General features: G+C 44.5%; 1 protein-coding gene across 4 annotated transcripts in view; it reads right to left on the bottom strand.

Moving 5' to 3' along the window:
• TCP11L2 (t-complex 11 like 2) overlaps positions 1 to 2,956 on the bottom strand; it is a 41,713-nt gene extending 38,757 nt beyond the window's left edge. Inside the window, exon 1 of one of the 4 annotated variants that reach the window (XM_067010028.1) lies at positions 2,770 to 2,956. The gene's annotated coding sequence lies outside the window, so the exon portion shown is untranslated. Of the gene's footprint in view, positions 1 to 1,447; positions 1,560 to 2,769 lie in introns of those variants that run through there. The other 3 variants (XM_059080754.2, XM_067010030.1, XM_067010029.1) reach the window with 3 other exon arrangements.
• Positions 2,957 to 17,615: the final 14,659 nt, after the last annotated feature.

The raw sequence follows: 17,615 nt of genomic DNA, 5'->3' as shown, positions 1-17,615 counted from the left end.
TTAGAACACCCGAGTGGGATAGAGAAGGACCTCAGTGAGCATCACTGATGAACAAATTAAGCCACGTTCTATTCAAAAGACAACTTGCGCCGCCCTTCTCCTCTGCCTCACTCACACTGTTCATATTCCCGTTATGCAGCCATTTAAAGTACGATAGCTGTTTTCTGCAAATCTGCCTTGCCACTAAATTTTAAGCTCCTTGTGGGAAGAAGCTATGTTTCCCTTCTCCAATTCCCAGTGCAAATTAGCAAATTAGCAAAGATTCACAGTCCCAGAGGTTAGAGAAACTTTTACATTGTGACTTTCCAACCTCCTAATGCTAACTGATAGCAAATAATAACAATTGGAGTTAACAGTTATTGAATACTTACTATGACTCGGCCCCCATGATAAGTGCTTAAAATGTTTTATCTTCTTGAATCTTCATCATAACCTTATTGGCTAAGGTATCATCATTATCCCTGTTTTATAGATAAGAACCTGAGGCTCAGAGAGGTTAAGTTATTTGCTCGAGGGTTAATAGCAGCAGCAGAGGCACAACTCTAAGCCAGGCAGTGGATCCTTAAAGCCTGTGCTCTTTACCACTCTAGGATGGCTGGAGAAAATCTGGTGTACTGCTCATTCTTTCCGCTCCCACTATGCCATCGACCTACGCACTACCATGTGGATACTTCCACATGTGGTAACAAGCTGACCTTACCCCCGGGGTGTCTGCTTAAGTGCTATACCGTGAAGGGCATCACTGAAAGAGTCCATTGACCAAAATTATTCTCAACGACCCCACTAGAGTGACTGAAAATCCTCTATCAGGGAGCCATTCTTTACGCACTGCAAAATCCCTCCTTAAAACCCAAATATTATCAAAAGGGTTAATTGCTTATAGCTAGCATGAGTCAAAAGCATTTTGAAGTAAATTATTCAGATTATCCAGCAGGGCCCTGAGGAATGGAACCCATTCAATTAAGGTTAAGTCATGAAAAGAGAAAATGTCAAGAAATATCTAGCAGGTATCATTCTTCAAGACCTGATCAAGGTCAGCTGCAAGGACAAGCATTCATGTATCTGTAGTAAAGGGCAGGGAGTCAGAGGAGTAGGACTGGGCTCTGAAAAGAACACTGCAGATGATAAGGAAAAATCTTCTTCTGCAAAGTGCTGCTTTAGAACCAGTCCTAAACAGCAGCAGTACCTAAAAAGTTATTCATACGCAGCAAAGCAAAAACCACAGGGCAGAGAGGTAGGTGCCTGCTCCATTCAGCTAGAGAATACTGGTCTTCATCAAATTAGAGCCAACAAAGAGCTAGATAAAAGCCAACAAAGCCAGTGATTGTCTAAAAAAGCAGATGTTCACGCCACACATAACATTACAACGTCAGGGAGAAGGATTTCTAGGCACTTTTCACACTTGGAAACACTTCTTCTCCCACCCCGGGTTGGCCTGTTTTAGTACCTGTTTCCCCCTCTGGGCCCTCAACCCTCTACAAAATGGCATTGAAGCTGCTTCCACACACGACTGGGTATCTTCAGCTCTCGGCCACTTCAAGTCAGGCAAACTCCACGGGCTGCCAGGGTGATAGATGAAATCCCTGGAGGCAAGAGAAAAAGGCAGGCAGAGCGCCTCCTGCAGTGGGAACCACTGTCATAACCTCATTAAGTGGCAGGTGGGACAGAGCAAGGTCTCTGACTGGGCTGGAGACCCATGGGACCAAGGGGATCTTGGGGGCCGAGGAGCCGACTGGGAACAAGGACAGCTTGTCTAGTTTCTTCAAGGTGAAGGTAACAGGATAACCATCGAAGACATCATAAACTTTAGTCACTTGAGGGCCACTCTTCACGCCTGTTTCCACATTGCCATCCTCACCTGTGCTCTGTCAAACACTTCTCTTTACCTGAACTAGATTTTTGCATTCAGATACTTAGTTTGAAAGGAAACTTTATATCATTGTGAAATCGCTCGGTTTAAGGGAACAGTTTTTCTTAATACTAACGAAAACACTTAACCACGTTCGCCCACGTGCCACCTCAAATCATCGCTGTGACCCGAAGTGGCGCCACACAGAGTAGCAGCCTTGGGAAGCACAAGCATACCTGACAGCCCCAGGGGTTCGAGCCCGGGCCCGGTGGGCATGTCCCGCCTCTTCCCCGCAACTGAGGGTACAGTCGTGGGGACGCATCTGCACACCCCTCGCCCACGTCCTCTGGGGGCCCCTCCCCTCCAGCAGCACGTTTCCTGTCAAAACAAACCCTTGGGGGAGGGGACGGCGGCGGCCGAACCGAGCACCGAGGAAACCCGGGCAACAAACCCCAAACACACACTTGGGGCCCCGCCCGGCCCCGACAGCGACTCAGTTCGCCCACCCGGGCCAGGGGTCGCAGGCGACAGGATGCCCCCTCCCGGAGCCCCGATGGTGGGAAGCCGCTAGCGGCGCGGTCGCTGGCACGGACCCAGGGGGATGTAAGGAGAGGCCAAGCGGCCCCGACCCTGGCGCCTCCAGGGCCTGAAGCCCGCGACCGCCCTAACACCCACCGTGGCCAGGCGGCGCCCGCGCCCCTATCCCACGAGGGACGGCGGTTCGAGGTCAAACAAGGTGATGTGGCGGGTTGGGGAAGCAAGGAGCGGGCCTTTACCGCCCCTGCCCCCGGGTCCCAGGACGGCGCTCCGAGGTGGGGTGGGGGAGACTCTCAGGCTGCCCGGGGGCGACGTGTCCCTCTCCGCCGGCGCGGCCCCATCGCCTCAGAGCCCGCGACCCACTCCCCCGGGATGGTACGCACCGGCTCCGGCGCGGCGACAGGCGGAGGAGAAAGGCGACTGAGTGAGCCCGGTTCAGGCGTCTCTGGGTGTTCCCTCGCCCAGCACGGCACAAACACCTCAGAAGCCCACGAGTCCAGCAACCCTCAGCCTCCCCGGCCCGCCCCCCCCTCCTCACCACGCGGCATTTAAAGGGCCGGGAGGGACTCTAGAGAGGCAGCCACGGCGTGGCCACCACGTAAGCGGAGAGAGGGGGGAAGACGGCATCGGGGAAAAGGGGAAATCTAGGACACTTCAGCTTCGATGTCCGACATCTGACAGATCTGACCTAAAACAGGGCATTTGCCTCGTCTTCGGATGAAAGAGGCCAAGGAGATCTCGGATTGGGTGTGTTCTGGGTGCGAGTGGGAACGGTTCCCCCCCCTTGGGTTGAGAGTGGTGCGGTCCGGGGACTGCTGGGGCGGGGAGAGAAGTGTTTACGGAACTGGGGCAGCGGTGCCATCCCCAGCTCTTGGTGTTGGAGGCGGGGCCTGTCGGGACGCTGGGGACGGGGCGGAGCGGAGATTCTGGGGGCGGAACGGGGATTCTGGGGACAGGGCGGAGCCACTGGCGGAGGTGCTTGTGTAGCGCTGGGTTGACCCTCCCCGACCCCGGGCTGCCGGGGCGCACCACCGTAAGCAATGCTGCTAGGTTCCCGGCCGCGCGTGGAACTTTTACAGCCCGAACACCCCTCATCTAGACTGGGCGATCCAAGTTAAGTGCCCACTATTACACGGTCTAAACTGAGACAACGCAACCACAAACGGGCAAGTGCATTCCTACGCACGTCAGCAACCAACTTGTCACCTATGTTTGTGTCTGCACCTCCACAGAAACAGGAGTCCAGATTTGCATATGGCTGGACAGGATGATTAGCTGCTGGGAGTCACACCCATCCAGGCTCTCTGAAGACATAAACTTCGTGTGCACCCAAAAGATAAAGCATCTTACTTCCCCTAGGGTTCTTCACCATCTGTCTCCCGGAGAAGTTTCGACAGTGGTTAATGTAAATAAGCAGTCCCAGGGAGCTCGGTGCGGTCAGGCCTACTGTTCGGCTCTGCTGTGGGTGTGCTTCAGAGTGTAGAGAAACACCCTTCCCCCAACCGCACACATGAAAGCCACTGTATCTTCTGTCAGGTGTACATTGGTGTTATCTGAGAGACAGTTTCATGCAAGAATGTAAGTGACTTTTATATAGGCTCAAGTACTTCCATTTAGTGCTGAAATCATGTCTGGATTGTGAAGGCAAAATTGGTTCTAGAAAAAAAACCAGACAAGCAACATTTTAAAGGAGGGCAGAAAGCCAGTTAACCTAGATGGAATCATTCAGTGTCACAACATGGGCTCACACTACTATGAGATCTTGGTCAATGGGAAAACATGATAACTGTCTCATTGGGTTTTTGTGAGGATGAAATGAGATAAAGCAGTGCTTAGAGCTGTACACGGTAAGCACTCAATCAGTGTTGTTGAAACTATTTGGCAAACCACTCTAAACAACCTTAGCTGGTGTAAAATAATTACACCAGCTAAGAGCCTTAGCTGGTGTAATTATTTTAAATTACAGTGAAGCCTTGTATAAATCAGAAAATCCCAAAATGTAATTTTTTTTTTTTTTTTTTTTGTGGTACGCGGGCCTCTCACTGTTGTGGCCTCTCCCATTGCGGAGCACAGGCTCCGGACACGCAGGCTCAGCGGCCATGGCTCACGGGCCTAGCCGCTCCGCTGCGTGTGAAATCTTCCCGGACCGGGGCACGAACACGCGTCCCCCGCATCGGCAGGCGGACTCTCAAACACTGCGCCACCAGGGAAGACCCCAAAATGTAATTTTAATATGGATTTGCAACCTCTCAGCCATTAAATTTCATAGCAGGCCTGCATCTTGTGCTGATCTAGCATAATGCAAATTCAACTGGACAGAGATGGGACAGGGAGTGTGGAGCACAGCAGCATAACTGGAACTCTGCCAATGATTTTAACCCCTTTTCCTCTCTGTGGGAGTTGTGAGGCTTCGCTTTCCTAAGTTGATCTCAGTTTCCAAGCTTCTCAATTATGTTCCAAGGCTGGTTTCGTGAGCATGCGGTGGCTCAAGACCCTGACCTTGGAAGAGCCCCGTACTAGGTTTAATGCTCTGATGCTGCCAACTTGAAATTCTCAATATTTTTTAAACAAGAAGCTCTGCATTTTCATTTTGCACAAGACCTCGAAAATCATGTCGCTGGTCCTGATCTCACCACACAGAATATGAGTCTAGTGTTTGAAGGTGCTTATTTTCCCTTTATCTGTCCTCAAATACAAGTCAATTACTTTATCTAGTGCTCAGGTGAAGAAACATGTATCTGTTTCCAGGAATTCCCTGGTGGTCCAGTGGTTAGGACTGGGCACTTTCACTGCCAGGGCCGGGGTTCAATCCCTGGTAGGGGAACTAAGATCCCGAAAGCTGAACAGCCAGAAAAAGAAAAGAAAAGAAAAAAGGTGTTTCCAAGGTCTTATGGTCCACTTAAGGAATTTCTAAGGATAACTTTGACTGCACATGATTTTGACCTTATGGTCTCTCTTTAGAACCTAACCCCTCAAATAATATATGACTCCACTGTAAGTAGAAAAATTGATTGAATGGAATCCCATCTCTTTTTCTCTCCCCTGTCCATCTTAATGTGCTAGGAAGGATTAAAAAGCAATAAAGGGGGGGAAAAGGCAATAGAAAGTAGAAGGAAGAAAAATAATTTGGCTAATATATGAACAAGATGATCGGTCACTAAATGTTCAAAATTTAACCACACCTTGGCAGATTTGTCTTTTTTTTCTTTTGGTCTTGAATATAAAGCAGATTTAGATCATTTACCAGTTCTGAGAGAGAAGCAAAATGTTGATTCTTGATCAAGTTTCCAACTCACCAAAACCAGTTTTTCCCCTGACTCTACTCACCTGAATTGGTGTAAAATTGGAGATTATTTCTCATTCCAATTGCCTCACACCTACCATACTAAAAAGAAAACCATTCTTAATTAGTACCCCCCCTTCACCCTCCATGGGCCCCCTCCACTTACCTGGGAACCACTGTTGTCCCTTGGAAAGCCAAAAAAGAGAGCGAGGGCCAGCAGTGAGGACAGCTCTGGGCAGGAAGTGGGAGGGGCCAAAGAGAGATGAAGCTCAAAGGAACATCTATGAGAGGCCAAAGAGATGATGGCTCAGAGCTCAGCCAAGACAGCCATGCTCTCTACCCCACCTCTGGGCCAGCAGGCAGTTGTTTTCTAAATGTCTTCATAGTCCTTCATTCAACCATGGATGAAGATTTGGGCCCTCAATTTAAAAATCAATTGGAACGCCCAGCGGGGTGGGGGAAGAGCTTCTAAAATTAAAGGCAAAACCCAGAAGACATAAAGGAAAAGATTAAGAAATGTGACTCTTCAGATACAGGGTTCAACATAAAAACATGAATTATAGAACAGTCACTGTGCGGTGATACCATTTATGCTTGAGAGAGAGCAGGCACTAGAGAGCACATGTATGTATTTTGTATACGTGACATGCATAGAAATGGACTAAAAAGTTAGCCTTCCAGCTGTAAAGGAGACAAGTTGGGAGATGTTCCTCCTTTATTCTATATACATACAAATGGCTTGTTTTTTTTACAATGAGAATATATTCATTCATACATTATTAATGTAATTTCACATGGCCTCACAATGATACTACTCTTATCATTGAATGTCCTCCTCAATATGCCTTAGTGATGGAGGGCTATTAACACTACACAATAGTTTTCCCATCTCCTTTGTATTCATATTTTTTTAAAGTCATGATAAGAAAAGGAGCTTTTTATGTAAACTCTGGAAAGGAATAGATTTGCAAAAGGCCCTTCACTAAAGTATGTCAAACTTATTTATGCTGGGGGGGGTGGAATACTCATCTTTACTTTTTAAGTTGTTCCCTTCAAGCCCAATTCTTAGACAGTCAAGGTGCATGGAGTTTCCTTTGATTTTAAAAACATGTTTTGCCCCACCCGCAACCTCTAAGGGTTTCTTTCCTTTGATGATAAACCAAAGTGGTATGGGACTTAAGTAATTATATATATATATTAAAAATATATATTAAAAATATATTAAAAAATATATATTATTTTTGAGGATAAAAAATTGAGAGCCCCGAACATTCAGGTGTCTGTACAATAGTTTTTACTTAAGTTCCAGAGGGTTCTAGTAGAAGGTATTACAGGGTTTATGACTGAGCAAAGGGATATTGAGTGACTCATTGAATTGGCTGGTCAAGAATAGAAAACAGGGCTTCCCTGGTGGCGCAGTGGCTGAGAGTCCGCCTGCCAATGCAGGGGACACGGGTTCGTGCCCCGGTCCAGGAAGATCCCACATGCCGCGGAGCGGCTGGGCCCGTGAGCAGTGGCCGCTGAGCCTGCGTGTCCGGAGCCTGTGCTCCGCAACGGGAGAGGCCACAACAGTGAGAGGCCCGCGTACCGCAAAAAAAAAAAAAAAAAAAAAAAAAGTATATTAATATAATCATACATAATATACATATATAATAATAGATTATAATTATATATACCTTCATTTATTATATATACAATATATAAAATAAAGGTATAACATTTCATTTATTATATAACATGTAATAAAAATATATAAACTAAAAATATAGCTGTATTATATACCTTTATTAAATATAATTTTTAATAATAACACACATGACATATAGCATATACATAACATATGATAAATATAGAGCATGCTTTTATAGAGCAATTACCATGGGTCAAGCTCTATCCTAGGCATTCGAGATACAAGATAGTCAAGGAAGGGCCCAGGCCTCCAAGAGCTTACAATTTAGGAAGGAAGCTGGAAAACAAATCACAAATATATACTATGACTTTAGGTATCAATAAGCTATGGAAAAAATAATGCCCAGAAAGGGGACTGAACATGATGGGGGAGGTGGATGGGAGAATCGGTCAGGGAAGGTTTGTTAGGGTAGCCAGTTATTAAATGATTGACTCTCACCCCTACCCCACCTTCTGTGCTCTGATTTGTAATGCAAAGGCTGATTTGAAAAGGCTGAGGCTGAGGCTGAGACCCTACAGGTTACATTTCTCCTTTGCTAGGGGCTCCTGGTTAAGGTTATGAAATTGGGGTGGGGTTGTGCGCTAGAGGGAGATGCTGAGGCTGGAAGAGATATGTTAAGCCCCTCCGTGGGTGCCCCAGCTGAGGTCTGAGACTCAGTTCTGCGGATAAAGTCAAGGGGCTTGAGGTTCTGTGGGAATGAATATCCATTAGGATGGGGACACTGGAGGAAGAAGGAAGATGGGAAGTAGTGACCTAAGAATGTCACTTGATGTGATACTTCGGAAATGCTACTGCTGTGGTCAGTGACCAAGACTGGAGCAACGCTGTCTGATAGAACTTTCAGCGATGATGGAACTATTCTATAACCTCAGTGTACTCAAGCCACAGGTGGCTATCGAGAACTTAAAATGTGGCTAGTGTAACTGAGGAACACAATGTTGAATTTTATTTCCTTTTAACTAATTTAAATTTAAATAGCTATGGTCTGATGGGAGAGAATAACACAGATAATTTCAAGGGAGTATGTGAAAAAAAAAAAAAAAAAAAAGCACCCAGGATGCCAAGGGAGCACAGAAGAAGTGTATTTAGGCTAGTTTGAGAATTGTGAGGGAGGTTCCTGGAAAACCGACATGTTCCAAATCCAATGGTGAATTCTCAGTCCTCAAGCTACTTGATCTCTGTATAGTAAATGTCGCAGTTTGGACCCTCTCCCCATCTTCAAGCACATTCTTTGCTTTGTTTCTGTGCATCAAACTCTCCCACCTCTCTGTCTATTCCCTCCCAGTCTTTTCAGTTTCTTCATCCCCTGAGGAGCCCTTTAGATGACTTGTCCCTCTTGTTCTCGACCTGCCCACATCTCTTCCCTCGTCCCCTTCCATGACTTCCCTATTTCTGTGCTGTGTCTCTCCTGGACTCTCTACGTCTAACCCTCTCTACCTTTGAGTGGATGAGGAGCCACCAGTCACACAACTTGTTTTTGACCGCCTCATTTGTAAGTCCTATCTAAGTAGTCTGACATCTCTCTTAGAGACAGGGCAGTAGTTGTCGGCCACTTTCTTGTGGCTGCAGATGAAACAGATACCATCGCCTTCTCATTCAATATCCTATTAAATCTCTTCCTTCCACTTGGACCCCATGCAGGTAAGGGCTGCATCACTCTTCATGGCTGTCTCTCCAGTGCCTGGTGTAGTATCTGGTGCATTGTTTGTTTCCACATAAATATTTTGTGAATGAATGAGCTGCCCTGAGGCTGTCTTGATGGGTGAGTTAGTGCGTTAGCTGGAAGAAGAAAGGGAGTCAGTGTTCTGAATAAGAAGACAGCATGACCAAAGGCACAGAAGTGAGAAATAGGAGTGCATGCAGACTTTAAAAGCAAGGGCAAATGGCTACATCCCACATTATTTAGTTGTTTCCTCTTTGTTAGACTCGCCAATCTACTTTTTTTTTTTTTAATCCTATGGAAAATGGAGAAAAAAGAGAAGATGTTAGGGAAAAAGTGCAAAGGGGGTGGGAGCACATTGGCATACTTAAAAAAACAGCTAGGAAGCAAGTGTGGCTGGAATGTGGTAAGGAAGGGGTTGGGGGTGGGAGGTTGGAAGTAACCCAGGGCCAGATCACACAAGGCCTGTAAGTGATGAAAAGCAATTGGAGAGAAAGGACAGGATGTGATAGATGTTTTAAAAGAGTCACCCTGACTGTGTGAAGGTAACAGCCTAGCAGAGCAAGAAGGAAGCAGGGAGAACTGTTGGGAGGCTGCGGTTGCGATTCAGGCTGGAGATGATGCTGGTTGTCCTGGGGTCGTGCTGGTGGCCTTGTCCCTTGCATAGATCATGCCTATGAATTGCAGGTGGCTGTGCTCCTTTGGAATCCTGACCTGGGAGTTCCCTTTGAGGTGAAGCTGTCTTAATTCCATGTCTGACAGTGAGAAGGAGATTACCTGGGATGGAAATAATTGAATGGTACATGAGTAAGAACATAGTGTCATCAAAGGCCCTCAGGAAAATCCCCAAATGGAATCTGAGACTATGGCATCTCCTTGTAATTAATTTTTCCTTGTCAAAGGAACAGATGGAACTAGTGGATGTCAACCATTGCTCTTAAGGAAGGCATGCCAAGGTGGGTGCCTTGGTTTAGTTCAGATGCTTTTGGCTTTGAGGAATAGAAATCCAATTCAAACTGGCTTAAACAGCGGGGAAATCATCTCCCATAGCAGCAATATTCTGTTTGCTTGTACATTTTGATATGCATATCTTTATAAACAGAACCCTCTGATCTGCTTGACTTTTTCTTTTTTCCCTAATATCTTCTAGCACACTACAAAATGTGCTTACTTATGTTTATTAGTGTTATTTTTCTTTCTCCATTAGAATTAACCTCCATTACTGCAGGGTTCATTGTTTCATTCACTTATGTATACTACCTGCCTATATTGGTGCCTGAAACAATGAAACAAATAAATATTTGCTGAGTGAATGAGTAAAAGGATGAAATATCTTCCTTTGGATCCCAAAGGAGGCAAAAAGAGAGTCATGATGACTCCACAATTTCTCTCCTGAGGAAATAGGGAAAAAGTCAGGAAACTCTCCATTTGCTAGGATAGTTTCCTTGTAGCCTGCAAACGGACAAGACTGTAAACTGAAAACCAAACCCCCTTGCAGAGAGGAGGGTACTCTTCAGTAGGGTTATGAAGGCTGAATAGGAGTTTACTAGGAAAACATGGAATAGGAGAGGGCAGAGTGACACTCCAGGAAGGGCAAATAGCAGCTACAAAGATGTGGCTGTATGAAGCAGCACTGTGTGTTTAGAGAATTATAACTGGTTATGTATTTCTGGAGTACAAAGTGCCAGGAAGGGAGTTACCAAAATTGAGGCCGGAGAGCTGGGCAAGGGCCAGAGTATTAATACTTTGTATGTTCTGATAAGGGGCTCTGTGTTTATTTTAGGTGATGAGTTTTCATCACGAGAGTGAGAGGATCAGATTTATGTTTAGAAACGTCACTCTGGTATCCAGGGACAAGATGGATTTGAGAAGGGCAAATTGGTGTCAAGAAGACCCACTCACACAGGAAAAATAACAAATCTTTGGCGGTTTCCCACACTTCCCACCAGGTGGAGTAAGTAAGCCAGAACAGCTTGGTTGCTGGCAAAGAAGAGGAGAAAGCACCAGCAAGGGGTTGTTTTCACCGGCAGGAAGCTTCTAAGTCAGGTGCCCATAATTCAGAAAAGAACTGTACTGATTAAAAAAATTCTCCAGCAAAAACTGGAAGTCACTTAAATGTCCTCAAATGGAGGATATGTTAAATATCACAAAACATTCATGCACTGGATTACCAGTAAGCCATTTAGAGGAATGAGGTGGATTTGTGTGTACCGCATAAAAAATACCCAAGTGAAAAAAGCAAGTTGTTAGCATAGTGTATAATATGATCCCTGCTGTGCAAATGTCCAGAAAGATGATCATAAAATTGATATCAGGGCCTCCCTGGTGGCGCAGTGGTTGAGAGTCCGCCTGCCGATGCAGGGGATAAGGGTTCATGCCCTGGTCCGGGAAGATCCCACATGCCGCGGAGCGGCTGGGCCTGTGAGCCATGGCCGCTGAGCGTGTGCGTCCGGAGCCTGTGCTCCGCAACGGGAGAGGCCACAACAGTGAGAGGCCCGCGTACCGCAAAAAAAAAAAAAAAAAAAAAAAAATTGATATTAGTGGTAAATTCAAGAGAGGGTTTTGGGCTTACTCACTGTGTGTGTGTTTAACAGTTTTATTGAGGTGTAATTGGCATACAATAAGCTGCATGTATTTAAAGTGTACAATTTGATAAAATTTGACCTATATGAACCCCTATGAAACTGTTACCACAATCACAATAGTGAACATATCCATCACCCTCAAAAGTTTCCTCACACCTGTTGGTATTCCCTCTCTACCATCCCACCCTGCCCCGCCCCCATCTCCAGGCAACCACTGATCTGCTTTCTGTCACTAAAGGTTTCAATTTTCTAGAACTTTACATAAATGGAATCAGACAATATGTCTTATTTTTTGGTCTTGCTTCTTTCATTTAATGAAATTGATTTAAGATTCATCCATATTGTTAAGTGTAACAGTAATTGATTCCTTTTAATTGCTAAATAGCATTACGTTGTATGGTTGTAGCACAATTTGCTTATCCATTCATCTGATTGACATTTGGAGTGTTAATAGTTTGGGGAGAGACTTCCCTGGTGGTGCAGTGGTTAAGAATCCACCTGCCAGTTCAGGGGACACAGATTCGAGCCCTGGTCCAGAAAGATCCCACATGCTGCGGAGCAACTAAGCCCGTGCACCACAACTACTGAGCCTGTGCTCTAGAGCCCACGAGCCACAACTACTGAGCCCGAGTGCCACAACTACTGAAACCCGTGCGCCTAGAGCCCGTGCTCTGCAACAAGAGAAGCCACCCAGTGAGAAGCCTGTGAAACGCAAAGAAGAATAGCTCCCGCTCGCCACAACGAGAGAAAAGCTCGTGTGCAGCAACAAAGACCCAAGGCAGCCAAAAATAAAAATAAATTAATTTTAAAAAATTATTTGTTTGGGCTTCCCTGGTGGCGCAGTGGTTGAGAATCCGCCTGCGGATGCAAGGGACACGGGTTCGTGCCCCGGTCCGGGAAGATCCCACATGCCGTGGAGCAGCTGGGCCCGTGAGCCATGGCGACTGAGCCTGCGCGTCCGGAGCCTGTGCTCCGCAAAGGGAGAGGCCACAACAGTGAGAGGCCCACGTACCACAAAAAAAAAAAAAAAAAAAAAAAAAATTATTTGTTAAAAACAAATAATTTGGGGATATTACAAATAAAGCTCCTATGAGCATTCATGGACCACTCTTTGTACTTGCACGTGCTTTCATTTCTCTTTTGCAAATACCTAGGAATGGAATAGCCAGATCATATGTTAGGTGTATGTTTAACTTTTTAAGAAACTGCAAATTTGGTTTTTCAAAGTGGTTGTACCATTTTACATCCCAACAGCCCTGTATGAGTGTTTCAGTTTCTCTATATCTTTGCCAGCATTTGGCAGGATCAGACTTTTAAGACTTTTAGCTCTTCTAATGGGTATTTTAAAATTTCATTTCTTTAATGATTAATGATGTGTGTTTTTCTATACTTATTTGCCATCTGTAGCTCTCCTTTGGTGAAGTGTCTATTCAAATTTTTGTGGGTTATTGACATTTCTATTTCGCTTTATATTTCATAACATTTAACATTTTTACAGCAACTGTATATCTCTTTTATAATAAAATGAATTTAAAACATCTCAATCCAGAGTACAATAATAATTAAAATCTGCACTTCAAACTTAATAGTAGTATATGATGATACTGAAGGCAAATCCTGATTATATCCTTAAAAGGTAAAATATTTGGTTTCCAATCTCAAATTACTAGGAAATGACCTCAAGACAAACATTTTTATTTCACTAGATTATTGCATTTGAGAGATACGCTGAGTTTAGACTCAAATGAACCTGGCTTCAAACTCCAGCTCTTCTACTTATCAGCTGTGTGACTTGGGGCAAATTCTCAGAGCTTCCGTTTTCTTTCTTTTTTTTTTTTTTAGATCTGACATATCCTTCACCCTATAGGCTCATTTTAGGGATTAAATTTGATATTATATTTAGCACAATAACTAGCATGTAACGTGTTTCACAAATATTAGAACTTCTAAGACAAGCAGTTTGAGTGTCTTGACAACCAATGGTTCCATGCTTAAAATTCAAGCTAAAACTAAATAAAGCACAGTCACAGTATTTTGTAAAGGAACTGTTGAAACCAGTGTCAAGACAGGCAACATCCTTTGTGATAACAGAGATTACCAGCCCTCCCTCGCCCCCATTTATTTGGAAAGAATCTGACAAAAGACCTCTGGTTTGCACTTGGTTTTGAAAGCGGGAGATAAAAAAACAGGAAACTTAGGTTGAAAATGGACTTTATTGAGTTACTTAGCACACCTTGACTTCCTTGGAGAACCCTCAATATCCTCTGTTGCTCAACCCACCAAATAGACTTGCAGACGTTCACGGTACCCTGCAGGGTGGTACAGCACTAGTGCGGAGCTAATGTTCTGCGTGTTTCAAATTGGGGTGATTGTCCGTCATAAATGCTGTATATTGTGTAATGCAATGGAAAGACCCTTGGCAGCCACAGCCAAGGAGAAGCTTTTAGAAGAGAAATGTGAGGAACACCAGCTGAACCCATGGCTTGAGAAAGGAACTCAGAATTCAAGACTCCTCTGGGTCTCAAACTTGAATATCTAAGGGGCCCCAATCTACAGGCTGCTCCATCCCCTGAAGTCCCACAGCACTTTGCCCCCATTTTTGTTATAGCACCAATGACCTGGTATGGGGATAAGTTGTTCCATAAGCTGTGAGTTCTAAGGAACTTAATGATTAAATTCTTAGCACTGTTGCTTGTGTATTTTTCCAATTTTGTATATCTCCAGCATCTGGCACAAAGCACGTTCTCAATGATATTTACACATTTAAGAGTAACAGAAGAAGTCACCAATACAATTGCCTTGTAAGGAGTGGATTCGGCTTCGATGAAAAGTCCTTTTGTTCAGTTGGGCACCTGGAAGGGTCAGGTGCTGAGTCTGGGGGTTGGGGCTTGCCTGTGCTGTGCATGCTGGAGAGAGAGTTCGGGTTGGCTGTGGGGTGTGGGCGGGACAGGAGGGCAAAGGGAGGGAGCCAGGGAGGGATGATCCAATCAGGTAGTCAGAGAGCAAAGCAGCCAATAAATAATACATTCTCTCTAGGGCCTGGGAGCCAGAGGGTTGTGTTTTGTTCTGCTTTGTTTTGTTCTGTTTTCACAGGAAAAATATTCCCGTTGAAGTTGTTTGAGTTTCAGCTGTGTAAACCTCTCCTCACCCTCCAATGCCTTTGATAAAGTCTACATGTTCAGATCACCTGGTAGAGTAGGTTTTCTATAGAAACGGAGGAATGAGCTGAGTTTCCATCTGGGTCAGGGACAGAAAGGTGAGACCATTTCCTGAATGAACTAGTTCAATGGAGTCCGAAGTTAGAGGCAGAAACAGCCTTAAGAAAATAATCTTAAGAAAGGAGGCTCCCGGGGAATTTGCAGAAATCTTCGGTAAAGCTTTTTTTTTTTCTTTTTTTTTTCCTAACATCTTTATTGGAGTATAATTGCTTTACATTGTTGTGTTAGTTTCTGCTTTATAACAAAGTGAATCAGCTATACATATACATATATCCCCCTATCTCCTCCCTCTTGTGTCTCCCTCCCACCCCTCTAGGTGGTCACAAATCACCGAGCTGATCTCCCTGTGCTATGTGGCTGCTTCCCACTAGCTATCTATTTTACATTTGGTAGTGTATATATGTCCATGCTACTCTCTCACTTCGTCCCAGCTTACCCTTCCCCCTCCCCGTGTCCTCAAGTCCATTCTCTACATCTGTGTCTTTATTCCTGTCCTCCCCCTAAGTTCATCAGAACCACTTTTTTTTTTTTTTAGAACACATATATTTGGGTAAGGCTTTTAAACTTCCCTTAGGACATGAATTTGGGAGCACCTAACTCATTTTACCTTATGGTGCAGAGACACTGCAGCCAACATCTAGGATGCAAAAGGGAGGAGAGGAAGAAAAGAAGGAAAGAATAAGAGTGAGCAGAAAAGAGAGCCAGCAATGTAAGAGTCAAAGAAGGGAGTAAACGTCAGTGCCAGAGTTAGGGACAGGAACCGAAGTTCTCACAAAAGAGGTAGGCCTTGGACTAGCCTTGAAGGGTGGATCTACTGCTTAAAAGAAGCTTACATTATATATATATCGTTCTATATAAAGTATTTATCTATTTTCTTCTCTTATTGGGGCCGATGGGGTGCATAGTGGGCTTTGGTTCTGAAATGAAACAGGCCAGGCTCTAAATCCTGGCTATCAGCTGTGTGACTCTGGGCAAGTTACTTAAGCTCTCTGAGCCTCAGTTTGTAAACTGGAGACACTAAAAGTACCCACCTCATAGGCTTGCTGGGAGATTTAAATAAAATAATCTATGAAAAGTACTTAGCATAGGGCCTGGCACAAGGTAAATACTCAGTAATACTCAATATATGGTATCCATTTTTATGTACGTTTATTGAATGCAATTTGGAAAATACAGAGGAAAGGAGAACGGAAAACCATCAATAGTTCCACCACCCAAAGGAGAAAACTACAGTTAACATTTTGGAGTATGCCTTTCCAGTTTCAATTAATGCATAGTTTAGATAGCTTTTTTCTTTTCTTTTTATATTGCCAGTCATTCCGAATATAAAATTTAAACCCTCATTTTTATTTAGTTAACATAAGAATTTTTTCCATCTTATTATAATCTCTTCAAAACATTTTTAATGACTGCGATACATTAAATTGAATTGATGTATTGTGATTTACTAAATCATTCTCCTATTGTTAGACATTTGTGTAGATTCCAGGGTTTTTTTCCCTATTCAAAATAACTCAATAATAAACAAGTCTGTGCACAAACCTTTTCTGTTATTTTATATTGTTTCTTTAGAAATGATTCCTAGGAATAAAATCCGGGCTGTAGAAGGTATGACTAGTTTTAATGTTCCTACTTGTCAAGAGAATTCTGAGGGCATTTGGAGAAGGGGTTCCTATCTCCAGATTCTTTCCTTACAGCCCTATTTTTTGCCTCTTTTCCAAGAGGAGGTGGAAGAGGAGGGAAGTGATTAACCAGATGCCCAGGCACTCACTGGGTCATCTTTGCCAGTGGGCAGAATCACCACGCAGAACGGAGTCTGGAGATGGGTACCGTTTCTCTTTTTTCTGCCGATTTGTTGAATGCAGTCTGAGAGAACAGGTGACCCAGAGCATGAACTCCCAAAGGATGCCTGGGAATTTCGTTTGCTCTCAAAACTCTCATATGACAAGCAGGCCTGGGACCCACCCTGGTCCTGCCAGGGCTCCCTACTAGGCTTAGAGGCAAATGCACATTTTCTTGAGATCTCTTTCTCTGTGGTTCCATCTCACCCAGCACTGATGGATGTGCACTGTATCACCTTTCCTTGCAAATGGCTGACCCAGAATTCAGGTCAGGGGAGAAGGCTGCCCTCTTAGGTGTCTAGCTGTGACCTTGCTACACAGTCATGCATCAGAATTCTGCTCTGAGGTGCAGATTCTAAAGCCCAGCTAAAAAGAAAACTCCCCCTTGGGGTTTTGCCTCCTTTGGGGACTGCCTGGGGAGGTTTCTTTATTTGTAAACTGGGGATAATAAAAGTTTCAGGTGGGATTTGGGTGCTGTCAGCATCTTTGGCTGCATTGCCCGAAGTTCTCTGGATTGCTAAGAGAAATCCAGCTCGGGTAGCTTACAGAGAGTGGTGTGCCGGTAAATGTTTAACAACTGCCTCTCCAGAAAAAAAAAAAAAAAAAAGAAAAAAAACTCCTGATTTGCAGTGTTTGCAGATTTCCATGGGCTGGAAACTCCCCTGTGGCTATAGAGTAAATACTTCTAACAGGGCTGATTTCAAGTTCTAACTGTTTAACAACCTGTTCGCAAAATTCCTAAAAATATAACGATAGGCTCTTGCAAGCCAGAAGGAGCCCAACCTGGTGTACATTAAGGGAGGGGGTTGATTGGCTCATGTCAACAACACGTGGGGAGGGCAGGGACACAGAAAATGACCTCAGGAATGATGGGAACCAGGGAATCTAGTGCCAATCGGATTCTTTCTGCAAACCAATCTTTGGGGTTTTTTTCTACTACAGATATACTCTC

Source organism: Kogia breviceps, chromosome 12 (assembly GCF_026419965.1).
Source record: "Kogia breviceps isolate mKogBre1 chromosome 12, mKogBre1 haplotype 1, whole genome shotgun sequence".
NCBI lineage: Eukaryota > Metazoa > Chordata > Mammalia > Artiodactyla > Physeteridae > Kogia > Kogia breviceps.
The sequence above is the reverse complement of the archived record's forward strand: the minus strand, read 5'-3'. Positions and strand labels throughout refer to the sequence as shown.